The sequence below is a fragment of the Falco rusticolus genome, chromosome 13 (genome assembly GCF_015220075.1).
Source record: "Falco rusticolus isolate bFalRus1 chromosome 13, bFalRus1.pri, whole genome shotgun sequence".
NCBI classification, from domain to species: Eukaryota; Metazoa; Chordata; class Aves; order Falconiformes; family Falconidae; genus Falco; species Falco rusticolus.
In genome coordinates this window covers 19,508,301-19,522,642 of record NC_051199.1, presented here as the reverse complement: position 1 = coordinate 19,522,642, position 14,342 = coordinate 19,508,301, and the positions used below count along the sequence as shown (strand labels likewise).

The window sequence follows — 14,342 nt, the reverse complement described above, 5'->3', positions numbered from 1 at the left end:
AGCAGCTTTGAGAGGAGCGCAGCTGTCACTCCCATGTTCCATGCCAACTCTCTCAGCTTTGGCTGCATGGTGCCTCCTCCATCAGGCTGCTGAGCTGCATTGCTCCAGGGCTGCTCATCTTAAGGAGTGTCTTGGAGACATCCACCATATCCTTCATTCCTCCCTCTTCTCTATTTATTGCTTCTGCATTATTGCTCGTGGTTTGCTCAGGCTCTATTTTTAGGACAGACGAGAAGGATTCACACCCTTTCTGTCCTCTGTGTCATGGATGCTAGTCAGCCTGCTGGTGTCAGCGCACGGCGCTGTTGCTCCCATATCATCAACCGCTCTCTGATGGCCAAGGTTAGTTGCTTTTACCTTGTAAAGTTGATTGTACTTTGGGGAGCGATTTCTTCCCCCATTTAATGGGCAGCTGTTCTGCTGGATCACACAGCAGTGTGTAGGTCAGTCTCTCTCACACACCTTTTATATCACACTTAAAAATTTATATCCTGCTAGACAGAACATTGGAGAATGATTGGAGTTGGCCTGGGTAACCAGTCAAGGAGGGGGACTCACTGACTTGGCTAGGCCACACTGTCTTTTCCTGCAAATAAACTGCAAGTTCAGTTTTGTTTACAAACATGGAAAGGTGTCAGGCTTTAGCACAGTGGTTTTATCAGATATGGAACTCTTTGCTTTGTCCTTCATCACCCTGCCCTCCCCTCATTGCTGAGCCCTGTCTCTGTGACTCCCCAGAGCAGCATCATGCAACTGTTCAATCATACAGCAGAAGATCTGCATATAAAGGAAAATATAGAAAACGTAGATGCAAAGTTGAAGATTTTGGGTTCATGCAGCTCTTGGAGAGGCTCAGAGCCTTATGATACTATAAGTCAACTGTTTCCACTGAAATCTGCAAGGACACCCTGAAACCAGAGGAGTTACCTGGTGAAGGTGGCTTCACAATTCTTTGTCTCTGGAGTAGCTCATGTCAGCAGGTGTGAGAGGTGATGTCCTTATGGATAAAATTGAGACCAAACTATAAAAAGAAAAGAGAAAAAAATTATGTCTCTGTTCTGAAGGCATTTGGAAAGAGAAAGCTATAATAATTATACAAGTAACTATAAATGACAATTAAAACAGCATATGTAGGTCAACTTGGTTTTTTTCCAAAATCAGGTGGAAATAAAAGGTTTTCTCTAAGAGTTTTAACTTTGTAAAACATGATTTTTCTGAATTTAACATGTAAAATGTTTTCCTGTTCTCAGATCTTTACTCAACAGAGGAGCAAACGTTTTCTCAGAGGTAAGAGGTTAAGAAAAGTAGATCACTGCTTAGTGCAGAGACCTTTTAAAATACACCTTGGCCTAGGAGTCCTTTTTTTACCTAGTGATAATAAAAAAAAAGAATTCTGAGGAAAGGGGAAAGGTAAAAAAACCAAGGCAATTCCAGGAAGAGAGCCTTAGAATTAGAGAGAATTTAATTTTTTTCCAGTATCAGCTAGAAGGCAGGTAAAGCAGCAAGGAGACATGAAGACTAAGCAAATCTTCAGTAGCTCAAATTATTTCTCTTCTAGCTGTTTGCTTTTTGAACTTACTTAGAATGGACCAGTGTCAGCTTTCGCCTGTTGTCGACTACAAAATGTGATCATAAATGTCATGATTTGGCAGTGTGGGAAGTTGTGACTGCAATGGAACAGGAGGAACACATCATATCAGATGCCCTGTTGAGGAGAAGGGAGAGTGGTTGCACAGCTGTACTTGGACATCAGGACGTACATTCAGCCCCAAGATTTTTGAACTGGCTGTAAATGACCTTGCTCGGGCAGCAGGAGCAGGTCAAACCCAGCTGTGCAGGGAGCTTGCCCTGGTTTTCAGTGGAGCCATTAGCCCAGGCAGGATTTTGCCTTTTTGCAGTGAGCTTTTTCCTGACATCGAAGTTAACTCTTGCAAAGCCAGCGTGGATGTCTCTACTCTGTGCTGTGCTGCATCTGCAGGGAAAAAGTGGACCTTTCCCAGCTGTGATAAGTATTCCCCTTTAACAGGGACAGAAATGGGGCTCCTAACAAAGAATAAGAGAAAGGCAGGGCAAGAAATAAAGTGGAGTTGTATAAAACAAATTTCCACACAGTTCTTGCCCTTGTTTCTTGAGCCTTAACAAACATATTCCAGTGTCTGTACAGCATCAGAAGTGCAACTTAAAGTGAAGGCTTCTGCACTGTCTCATTCCTTGAAAAATTTGCCAGTGACTATTGAGATGAGATGAAAATTTCAGCATCTAGAACCTGGCAGATTTGCTCCATGTATCCTTAAAGTTTATACACAAAGCACATATAAGTAATAAAGAATAAAGGTTCTGTATTTCAGTAGTATAAAGAGGACCAAGGAAAGTGCTGGTTTCTTAAAACGGTGTACATCAGGAAGGCTCTCTGGCAGATGGATAATTTAATGCCTTTTTTGATTTGGTTGTCAATGAAAATGGCAATGGTGATCCAGAGGCAAACACATTTAACACCGCTGATGTTCATGGAGGATTTCTGTCTACATTAGGAAGAAGAGGTTAGAAAATAACTAGATAAATGTGATGTTTTCAGATTGGCTGGGCTGATTCATACCAGGGCATTTAGGGAACAGTATCAACCTCAGAGCTATTAGCAATTATCGGTGAGAACCTGTGGGGGATGGGAAAAGGTCAAACATTTGCTTGTCTTCAGCAGGTAAGAGAAGTTGCAGTGTTATAAATCAGTCAGCCTCATTGCACTTCTTGAAATACCTTGGAAAAATAATCAAATTGTAAGCACTAGGAGGAAAACAGAAAGAGCCAGTGCTCACCAAATAATGTCAGTTACTTAGGTTTGTTTGATGACATAGCTAGAGGTCTTGTTTCAGGAGAGAGGTTGCTATTGTAATTTACCACTCTTTAATGTGGCTTTGACACAATCTCAGAAACTCTAGGGTAATGTGGGGTATCTGAAGCATTGCAAAATTTAATGGAAAACTCAGGAAATACGTATGAATAGTAACATATCAAGCTGGAAAGATGCACTGAATGGGATTCAGTCCTGATCTAGTGCTATTCCATATTTAATCAAGGACCTTGATAGTTAGTATAAACACCAAGCCTGGATATAAGGTCTAGTTTCTTGATGCTATCAGATCCCAAACTGATGCCTGCAGCAAGGTGAGAAACAAGTATTCCCAAACTTGTCATTGTTTACAGAAACTTAAACGCAGGACCATTTTATTTGGATTTATGACCTTTGTGGAAGCATGCAGGCCATCATAACATGGATACTTCTCCTTATCAGTTTTAATGTCAGACAGCCAGAGAGCTTAGGATGACCCTATTCCAACATCTCTGGTTCTTTCCTCCTTCCTTTCTTCCTGGAGTGACAGTTTTCTCTTGGATTTCTTTTTTTTTTATCATTATGGTTCCTACAAAGCAGTAAGTTGCAGCAGAAAAATACATTTTAGTTTTGCAGTGACTCAAAATGCCTCTAAAAGCCAGAGCATTCAAACTCGAGTTTGATGTCCTGAGCTAAAACATTTTCCTTTAGGTTTTTTTGAATAAAAGTTTTAGTGAGAAACCCAGGAAGTTTTCATTAAGAATTTTCTGAGAGGGGTTACTTGAAACTGTCTTTATCCATTGAGATCATCAGCCTGAAAGAATCTGAAATAACTAGATTAATTTGAAACAATATTTCAGCTGAGTTTTGCGTATCTTTTTTTCTTAGTGAAAAGCTTATGAATTTGCCCTCCTATCTGTGAAGAAATCTCAGCCCCCAGCCTGTGCTATTTTTAGCCAACACTCCAGAAACTATTTATTTGCTGTCCTGCAGTGAGTGATTCTAATGTTGAAGGAATAACAATAATAACATTGCAGTCCTTTCCCTGAATAGTTCATTCAGTAGAGATACAGCAGATGAAACAGAGGATGAGCTAATAATATAATTCTGTTTCGGGCTCAGCTGGTGATATGATGATATTCTACAAGGAATGCATTTTAAGGAGCATTACAGAGAAAATGAAAATTTTTGGACTGTTTTGTATAATAATCTTTTTGAAATAACTTTTTTGAATACTTTAAATAAGTTTATTCCAATGATGCAGTCACATGAGCATAGGTTCTGACTCGTAAATTTTAAGACTATTATTGAGCAATGGGACCTGCAGGCAGAGATACGCAGGATTTCAGGCTTGCTACTCTGACGCTGTTGTGGCATTGGCCTGAGTCATGGCAGAAAAGGACACATCTCTGCAGGAGTTCACTGTTTAGGTATCTAGTCCTAATGCATGTATTTGGTCTGATGCTGTAGTTAAGGGAAGTTGTCTTTGCGCAGCCTTCAGCTTGCTTAAGAAGAACATCAACAGCTGCTAGAAAGAATGCCGGGTAGTTCAGCATAGATCAAGTATGAATTGTACAGCACAAAATTATCCCATTTTAATATTTCAGCAGTGCATCCTCCGAGGAACCAGGCAGAGGGCAGCAAAGGTCTCTTTGAAAGGGCTGTGCCTGCATTGCTGTCACTAGCCTAGCAAGGGCCAGCTTGAAACAAACCAGTTTCACCACGCTGTCCTGGAGTTCATTACATGTTCATTTGCAATCAGTATGAGACTGGTTCAGGATGAGGTTCAAATGCTACAATACAATGTCCTTAATAGATTTCTTGAACATTTTGATAAAACACAGTATCTTTGGGGTTTCTTGATTACTAAGTACATGGATATTATTCACTCTGACCATGCTCTTCTGTCCTCTGAAAAAGATGAGGTCTATAATTTTCTCTGTACTTACAGTCTCTCCCACATAAGGGAATGCAGTGTACTGAGGAAGCTCCCAATAAATTACCGTGTGTCTCATATTAACCCTCATTTTCTCTAGGTGAGATAGTGGCCCAGATGTTGGAAAAACAAAGTAATTATACAATTTGAAATGTAGGAATTGCATCTATGAGGCTTAGAAGCAGAGCATTTGTTCCATTTACCCTGCCTCTCTCCTTTCCTTGCTAAGTACTGCCAAAAGAAAAAACTTTCCTATAATTAAAAAAAAACCAACACCAAACACCCAAAAAGCTTAAACCCCAAACGAAATAGAAAATATTGAATAGAATAATTCCAGCTGTTGTTCATCAGTTTTAGCTTGTTCTTGGTTTTTATCCAGCTCTTCAGATGAGTTTTTGTAGTACGGAAGTCAGGACTGAAAATTACTTGTCTCTTACGATGTGTTTGACAGGATGCTTAACACAGAGCTAACCAAAATGATTCTCCTTGAACAACACCATCATTTGATCAGAGAAAGCCATGTGCTCCATGAATCTGAACAGTAGAAAATGTCTCAACAGATCAACCCATAATGCTTAATGAACAAAGATAGAGGACTTTCCATCCTTCCCTTTCTGAAAGGTGTGTTGAGCACTGACTCCTTTAGGGGGTTACACTGTAAGTGTAGATGTTGGAAAGATGATTTCCATGTTAAAAACAGGTCACAGGGAGTGTAATCTATTGTTACTGTTAAACCTTTTCTCATGTCTGTCTGTCTGTAGCTCCCTGTGTTGCTCCCCATTGGCACCTACTTGATTGCACCACACACCTGCTTTGTTATGTGCACGTAGCGGGATTTTCAGGCTTTAGGAAATTCTGGTTTTAAGATTGTTCATGGTTTTAAGTTAGTCTCTTTGTAGACTTGCATTGTGAGGCATGCTAAAATTTCATTGCTGTTTGATCACACACCGTATTATTTACAGGATCTCCATTGGCAGGATGGATGTTGCTATTGGCAAAGGTTGCCCTCAGTTTCTCTACATCCTTATCATCCAGTGGTATATTCAGATTTATTGCATCACCAAAATTTGCACAGAACCAAATACTGCATGACTGTATGTATCCATAGCATTTCCTGTGGCATCCTCATTGTATTGTCTGAATGCTGCGCAAAAGATAACAACTAAATCTTCACAGCTCCGGGTACCATCACCCTGATTTTGCTAATGGGGAAACAGTCCTCGTAGCCTCTATGCCAACATTGACAAATGGTCTTAAGTACTTCACTGGAGAAGCTTAGGGCCTAAGTTTTTCAGCAGCTTAGCATGTGTTTGCATTTGTGTATGAAAATATTAAAAGAAGAGAAAATTAAATATTTGTATTCCAAGCACACCTGCAGTGGCTGTAAGCTATGAGGACATTACGCTTCCCCAGACCTGAGCTTTGCTGGCTACAGACAGACTTGCGTTTAGTGACTGTGTGATTGTCAGTGGGCTACACCTGCAAGTAGGGACTGACCTGCCCAGCAGTACCTGGGCATTCAGGGTGAGAAACCAGCTTTCAAAAGTGGTTTTCTGTTGGCTTGGCCAGAAGATTTTCTTGCTATTCTGTCTTTTCATGACAGCACCAGCATTCAGCATGAGAGAGATGAAGCCTGAGACAACAGACAAAGCTTTCTGCAGTCTGAATTTATTCACAGAGCAGGGGCTGCCAGGCACAGTGCTGTGGATAACACATCACATAATTACAGACCTTACGCACACTAAGTCTGAACTGAGCTTTACTATGGGAGAAGATATTTGGTTTTGGTTATTGCTGTCCACCTTTTCATTGTACTTGAAAAGAAATTCAAACTGACATATAGACTCATTCAATTAGCTTGAAATTAAAATATACTAGGATGCTACAGCCCTACCTGTGCAACTAGTACTGTTTGCTTTAATACAATTATACTGGGACCTATAGTACAGGGGACATAAAACTTTATTACAGTGCTCAGCTGACAAGTATTTATTTCTTGCTATTTCAGCCCTGTGATCTACCATTTCTATGATATTGTTCAACCACCACTTGAAGTGCAGTTTTTGAAAGCCTGAATTAAAAAACAAAACAGGATAAAAAACTTTTCAGTGCTTTTAAAAAATTTTAGACCATTGTTTTGAACAGTTAGAAGTTAATTCTGTTTATAAAAGCAGTTTCATTTTTGTTTCCAATTGTAGATGAGATTTTCTGAATATAAGGCATGTTTTTCAAAATCCAGTGTTTGTACTATCCATCTGTGATTCCAGTTCTCATTTGGTCATGCAGTTCTCTCTCTTTGCATTCATAAACTAAATACCCTAAGGATCTCTGGAGGTAAACCACAAATTCATTAAAAGCAGTTTGTTGCAAATATGTCATACAATTGTGACCACATTGTTTAGAAAATTTTGCCTTAAAACAGATCAGACAGGGCATATTTGAGGAGTAATGTTTGCTGTGCTGGAGAAATTTGCTTGTGACAGAATTAATGACATTCTCTTCAGCCTGGAACATGTTATTAAAATGGATGAGGAAAAGATGAGTGGTAAAAGAAGGGTATGGGTGATGCATGTATGTAACAGGGTTAAATCTCTGTAGGAAGGACTAGTAGAAAAAAAGTTTGGCCTTCACGTTGTGTTATTAAAATGGATGAGGAAAAGATGAGTGGTAAAAGAAGGGTATGGGTGATGCATGTATGTAACAGGGTTAAATCTCTGTAGGAAGGACTAGTAGAAAAAAAGTTAGGCCTTCACGTTGCTGCAGGCATATTTTTTTAATACAGACAAGTGGAGAAAACCAGCTATGAAATATGGACAAACACCATTCTCTGGCCTTGCTTTGTGTTTGCTAATTGTACAGTTTCTGGAGTTATGATACGCACTTTTACAAATACAAACTTTCATGTTGTTTTGTCTCCTGGTTTCAGAAAAAACAAAGCAGTCGGTGTGATCTCCTCGTGAAGGTGGACAGAAATTACCAAGTGCAGTAGCATAAGGAATTACCCCACTGTTTGTATAAATATTTAATAGGGGAGAGGACATACTCATTAGTAACAAAGCCTGTGAGGTTCATAGGTCAGTGAAGAGATCTCGTTCTTCCTAATTATTCATGGATTATTTTTTTTCTAACTTGTGTTTTCCAGGACCTGATCCAGTTCAAGCTGATTGTAAATCTGCAGAGTATCTTCACTTTGGAGACGCTGCAGTAACTGAAGTTTGAGCTGAGGGGAGACACCCAGCTACAAGCTGCCATGTGAGCTGTGCCTGTTTCTGGAAAGTCACAGCAAATGGAAAGGGTGAGATCACTTTGACATAGGAAATGCCCGGAAATACTCAACTGTCCTGTGTGCTTGTCCCTGTTGTTTCCAGCACTCCTGTGTAAATGTTAACAGTCTCTTTAACTGGAGAAGCACATGAGCAGCAGAGAGCTACTTTGTGCATGTGGCTGTCCTGACAGGAAGGAGTGCCATGAAAAACAAGAAAAATGAAAGAGAGGGCAAATACCTGAGGCAAAAGGAAAAGGTCTGAGAAAGGCATTTGAAGGTTTCACAGACGTTTTGAGGAGGGGTAGCTTTTCACAGATCTTTCAGTATGTATCCTGAGAATCTCTGCAAGCTGAGTGGATTTTCCAGTCGGTGAAATGGTTTATAAGATGTTCTGAAGAAAAATCTTTCCTGAAGCAAATAAACCTGGAAGAAGTTGCTTTTCCTGCTACCTACTTTTCTGCAATTGTACAATAGTTCTTCAGCCTCTGAAGAACTCTTCTCCTCTGTCCCAGTTCCAGGACTGCAACCTTGTGCTGTCCCTTGCATGTTCAACATCCCCACTCTCTGCCATAAATCCTCATTCCATCTGTCACACAAAACTGGAGGCTGCAGGGTTGCTGACAGGGATGATATATAAAAGTGATGGATGTTTAGGATGATACATATTGTTTCCTGTGGTAGAACATGGCTTTTCTGATGTGTGTGAGAAACATTGAAGCCTCTCTCAGCAGTATTAATGCAATAAAATTTCTTGCAGCATATTATCTATAGGAGGAGCAACACCTTTGACCTCAAGTGGTATTTCTCAATCCCTTCTAACTCAACACCCACCAAACATTTTTTGGGAAAAAGGATCTTCCTGGACATTGCTACTGTAATGCACAAGCAGTAACATAATAATTGGAACAACAAAAATTATGTCAATTTTTTCCCTTTTTTTTTTCTTGCTTAAGTTTGGGGATGTATGCATGTACTGCAGTTACTCCATGTGCAAACGATTGAGAAACTTGTGTCTAAAGAACTGTATTTTCTTTGCCAGCACCAACTGCTAATCTCTTGCATATTAATTTGTTATATAGTATCAATGGCTGCCACCCAGCTTACCCTTTGATCCGTAAGTAATTGTCAAATGCTGAAAGCTGCTGAGTGTGCTTGCCATCTTTCTTGAAAGTCCCACTAGCAGAGCTGCTGTAGGTGTTGGAAGTTATTTCCTGAGGGCAGGCACTGAATGGCAAAGCCATAAGCAGCATTGTCTGAGGGCTTTCTTCCATAGGAGATTCGGATAAACGTGGAGAGGCATTGATTAGATGTGACCCTCCCTCCTTCAGGGAATTTGCAGAAAAGCAACAAACCACCAGCACAGAGGTGAGATGCTGGGAGAGAGAGCAGATTAATAGGGCTTGTTGGGACACAGTCCTGGCTGAGCTCAACTGAGAAGGGAATTTCTTGCCACACACAGTGTGTAAACACTCAATCCCCCTGTTCTTGTCATACTAGCACCTTGCAGTGCAAGTCCCCATCATTTAACTCTCCTTGGAATCAAGAAGAAGCAGCTTCCCTGAACAGGGAAGAAAGGCAGGCGTCGGACTTCTGGGCACTGCACTTTATACATGGCTAATTGTCACATTGCTGCTTCAGCAAAACAGATGTCCTCTGTTAGCAGCCTAATGCAATTAGTGCAGTACTTCAAAAGGTTAGTCCCTGCTACCATGCTGGAGATTTAGGAGTGTGTGTACATGATGGAGGGTTATTAAGCTTCTGAGCTAATGCCTGATTTCCCCCCACCCCCCCTTAAGATATATAAAATCAAATGAAGAAAAGTCACCTAAATCTTTCTCCAGAGTATTTCTGGAGGCTTATTTAGGTTGCTAAGTCAACCTCTCAAACCTGAAATATTATTAAAAATAGCCCTGCTTGAGGAAAAAGCCTGTGAGAAATGATGGTGTACTTGAGACTCTGAACTGCCAGTCACAATGTCAGGTTTGGTCAGAGGGTGTTACCTTCTCATGGTTATGAGCCATCCTCACCCCCTGTAATGCCCATGTGGCTGCTTCTATCTAGGTCTTCCCTTGCTCTCTACCTCCTGTTGCTTTACTTCTGTTTTCCACAACCTAATTAAAGACTGGGGAGTTGTATATACCTGACTGCAAAGCATTTGGGAAGTGTAAGGCAGATAGGTAATGGGATTGGTACAGCTTTGCTTATACTAATCTGGGATAATGTATTGCTGTAACTTGAGTGTAGTAATTAGAATACATTATTGAGTTGTGCTGATTCTGCCTCTCATGTTTTGCATTTAAATTCCTACCATGTAAAATCAGGGGTATTAATACTTGCCTGACTAACAAATCTGCACCATTACACATTTTAAGTATCAATAATCCTATAGTGCTATGTAATTTCTTGCCTTCATATGTAGGAATAGATATCTTTGCCTTGATAGATGTAAATTGTAGTTGTTAATGATAAAGCACCCTGACATACTTGACAGTGTGAACTAAAGAAGGGAAATCATTGCTTATTTTTAGTATTTTATAGAGTACATTGGAGTTATAGGTCAGTGCTTATATCCTGGGGGTTTTGTTGTGGGGTTTTTTTGGTTGTTTTTGTTTGGGTTTTTTTTTTTTTGTTAAGGCTGGTTTAGAAGAATACACATTGCAAACTCCCAAATGTACTCATTTTGAACATATGAATTGTTTACAGCCAAAGACAGGGTGAGGGTCACACTGGTCTTGCAATCTTCATTTATTAGCTTGTTTGTTCACTTTTGTACGTCATTGCAACCTTCTCAGCTTTTCTTTGTCTCCAAGTCTTACCCTATTTTAAAAGCTGCTTCTTGTTTTGCAACTACTGGTGCATACACCTGTATCCCTTTAAAATTGTGTTTCTTCTCCATGGGCTTATTCCTTTTGAGCTTTCTCTTGCACATGGCTTTTCTGGAAGCTGTGGGTTTTCTAATGCTTTTGTTTTGGGTCAGAAGGCCACATTCCTGCCTATGTTGTTCTGGGCATGTATCTGCCAAGCTTACTACCTGCAGTCTGGTGAAGAACATGCCAAGAGTGAAATGCTCATCTACAGTGTTACCTGCTGGGTAAGCTGGACATAACCTTCCTAAGTAAAGCAAGATCTTTCTCAAATATCATTGTCATTTTTTGTGCTGCGAAGATGTAGCTATGTCAAGTGAGTCCCTAGGGCTGGTTCCTTCAGTTGAGAATGACTTTCTCTGCAATATGTCTATTCTGAACACAACGATAGATTGCCCAGGTCATTTCAGACTGCTGGGACCTAAGCGGGGGCGGAATACCATCCTCAGAGCCATCCTCTTGTGTTTGGGGCTGTTCTGAGGTCAATGCCTTTGTCCTGGAGGGTGCCCATTGTTGTGCTTCAGAGTTTGTCTGTCCCTTACTATGTCTGGATGTGCTTATGATCTCTTGGTCAGGTATGCTGAGGTATGTGTCTTCCAAATCCTCTTTTGCTCTGTCACTCAATGAGATTAATCCTTGGCCTGTATGTGGCTGAGGCAGGTTTGGTGCCAAGACTTCTGCACTTCTCAGTGCAGAGCTTCAGGAGACTGCATCTAACTCTTGCTCTTCCCACTTTCTTTGGGACAAACTACTTGGTGTATTTGTACTTGACTGCACTGCAACTGACTCAATGGCTGCCACCTCTGTCAATGATCTGGCTTCTGGAGTTTCACTGTTCTCTCAATCTTGAGTTTTGCAAGCTTTATAAACAACATTTTTAGATTTTCTGAAATTAATGGTTTAAGGTAATTGAGAACCGTGTTAAGTAATGTAACTTCAATACTATTGCTTTATCAACCAGATTTGTAATATTTTCAAATAAAGAAAACAAGTAACTTTATCTAATCTGTTTTATGATAGAGATTGTTTTCTTTATGAAATTTTAAGACTGTAGAATGCATACCTTTTGGTAGGTAATGCTTTCTTTGTTCTTAGGGTCAAAACATGGGCAGTCAGCTACTGTTCTTGCTTTAACTTTGTCTCGTTCAGTTCCTTTACCCCATGTACAATGATACCCTAGAGGTTTTTAACTTGTGAGTTTTGCTAATTGTTGTGAACTTTTAAGTGCCTTCATTTTGGTACCTAAATATGACTTCTTCCTTGTACTGTTGTCTTTTCTTTATACTGTCAACAAAAAATATTTTTATCTGTGGTCAGTACGAGCTTTCAACATTTCTCAAGCCATTCACTCTTTTTCATTCACTCTAGAATTGCATCTCTCCTGGATTTTAACTTCAGTGTATCTTTTGTGACAAGCTATTATGAAACACACTTTTGGGTGCTTAATTTCTGTTAGACTTTGTGGGAGTCTCTTGCTGAGCTTGTTTGTTTAGCTTGACTTCAAAGTGCTCTGTCATCAGTGTCTTGTCATCATGCTTTTCCCTACTCTTGGCAGTCAGTAGTGCTGTGAAGAAACTCGCTAGCAGCATCTGCACAGTGTCTGTTGTCCTACAAAAAGGTTTTTACCATAAGAATGCTGATTTCAGCCTCTCTTGTAAAAACAGAGATCTGTTTTTCTGTCAGGCTTTAGAATTTATTCTCTACCATCGTCTTTACTCATCCTTTCCTATTGATTTTCTTAACCCTTTGGGGAATTTTGTTTGCATCCTTAGCCTTGTTATGCAGAAATTATGGACATGATCTCCAGTACTTCATGTTTTTCTGCATCTTCAAAAACTTCAAAAACAAATCATCCAGCTATTCCTTACATGGAGGAATCATCCAGTTCCTGGTAATTTCACCTAGAGAATGTCAAGTTACTCTTCTCTTTGGCAAACTCTCTGCAAGCAAAGTTCTTGCAGCAATTTGGGTCAGGGATGCTAGGCCCATTTCTGTTAGTTTTCCCTATTTTTATTTTGGATATTAAGGCCATGTACATTGATTTCTTCTTGCTCTTTGTGCCACCTCAAGTCCAGCCTTAATGCTTCCAGTTAGTAGGTACATTATAGCCTGTAAATTTTGCAAGTTTCTGAAGGTAATTGGGTGAGGAGTTAAAAATAAGCATAGCAAGATATTTGCAATTTCCACTTCTAAATATTATATATTTGAAGCCTCACTCAAAGCAATTGACTGCTACTTTGTTCCCAGTCTATGAACAGTTCTTGTGCTTTGGAGATCCCAATTCCTGACATTCCCTCTTACTAAATGTGTTACAGTTTATTCTTAGTATATGCATGTCCCAGAGCTGAAATGAAACATTTGCTTGTTTAAGGATATCAGGACCATGCTTGTTTGGTACATTACCTGCATAGATTTACTTTTGCAAGCATCCTAATCTTTCTGAAACTTAATTCAGTGTGCTTTTAGGTTCACTAAAAATCTTATTGAAACTTTGACTTCCTGATAGCTTTCATTAAAGCTTGCTTTTCTTGCCCTCCCAGTCCACTTCTTTGTACTGCTCTTTACTTGGTTTACTACATTTTAGGAAAGCTGAGTTTTCTGCCAAAAATATAAACCCAGCAAATATTGCTGATAGTGTGTCCAGAAGGCATCAGACAGGAACAGATCCATGCCACACAGGATCCCTCAGCTTGGTTTTGTTTCCAGTACAGCTAATCCAGTGACATCAGGCACTGGTGTAAGTAACTATTCATGCATCTGGACTTCAGACATTTGAAAAATTCTGAAAACACTGAAAAAGGAAAGATGATGGCAACACCCAGTAGGATAAACTGCTGCCTGGCTCATTTGGCTTCATCTTGCTTCTGACACTGGTGATTTGATTCCAGTTAACTCTGACCTGCATTCTGAAAGAGGTGAATTCATTTACTCATGTCAAAATACTACACCAAGTACGAAATGTCTAAAAATAAGCAATGTGGCATTTCTTCTGACTTCAGCTGTTTGCACAAAACTAATTTTCTTGCATTTTTTCAAAATTTTTAACTTCTGATTTGAAGAAACAATTTTTTCTGACTTTACATTTTGGTGATGTCAGCCTCATACTGGGCAGTTGTACCTGACTTGCACCGATTTTAGCAAAGCCACTGACCCTACCTCAGCCTGCTTCCCACATGTCCTGCCCATAATGTCTTTCTAGTTTTGCACAGATAGAGTCATAAACCCCTACTTTTCCATGCTGATTTCGCTGTATAATACAGGCATGTAGGTACCTACAATACCTGCAAAGTGTGGCCAAATGAAGGAGGTCGATTGATATCACTGAGTCACATTACTTTCTTAATGTTGCCAGGTTTGCAAAATATCTCATTTATGTACGTGTTGGAAAGCAGGGCAACTTCTTGTTCAGACTTGCAGCTCATTTTTAGTGAAGACACTTTCTCTTTGCAA

General features: G+C 39.9%; 1 protein-coding gene across 3 annotated transcripts in view; it reads right to left on the bottom strand.

The window, feature by feature from the left end:
- LOC119156454 (cytochrome P450 2J2-like) overlaps positions 1-14,342 on the bottom strand; it is a 120,056-nt gene that overhangs the window by 69,047 nt on the left and 36,667 nt on the right. For all 3 annotated transcript variants that reach the window (XM_037406183.1, XM_037406184.1, XM_037406185.1), the window contains one exon: positions 928-1,021. The gene's annotated coding sequence lies outside the window, so the exon portion shown is untranslated. The remainder of the gene's footprint in view (positions 1-927; positions 1,022-14,342) is intronic.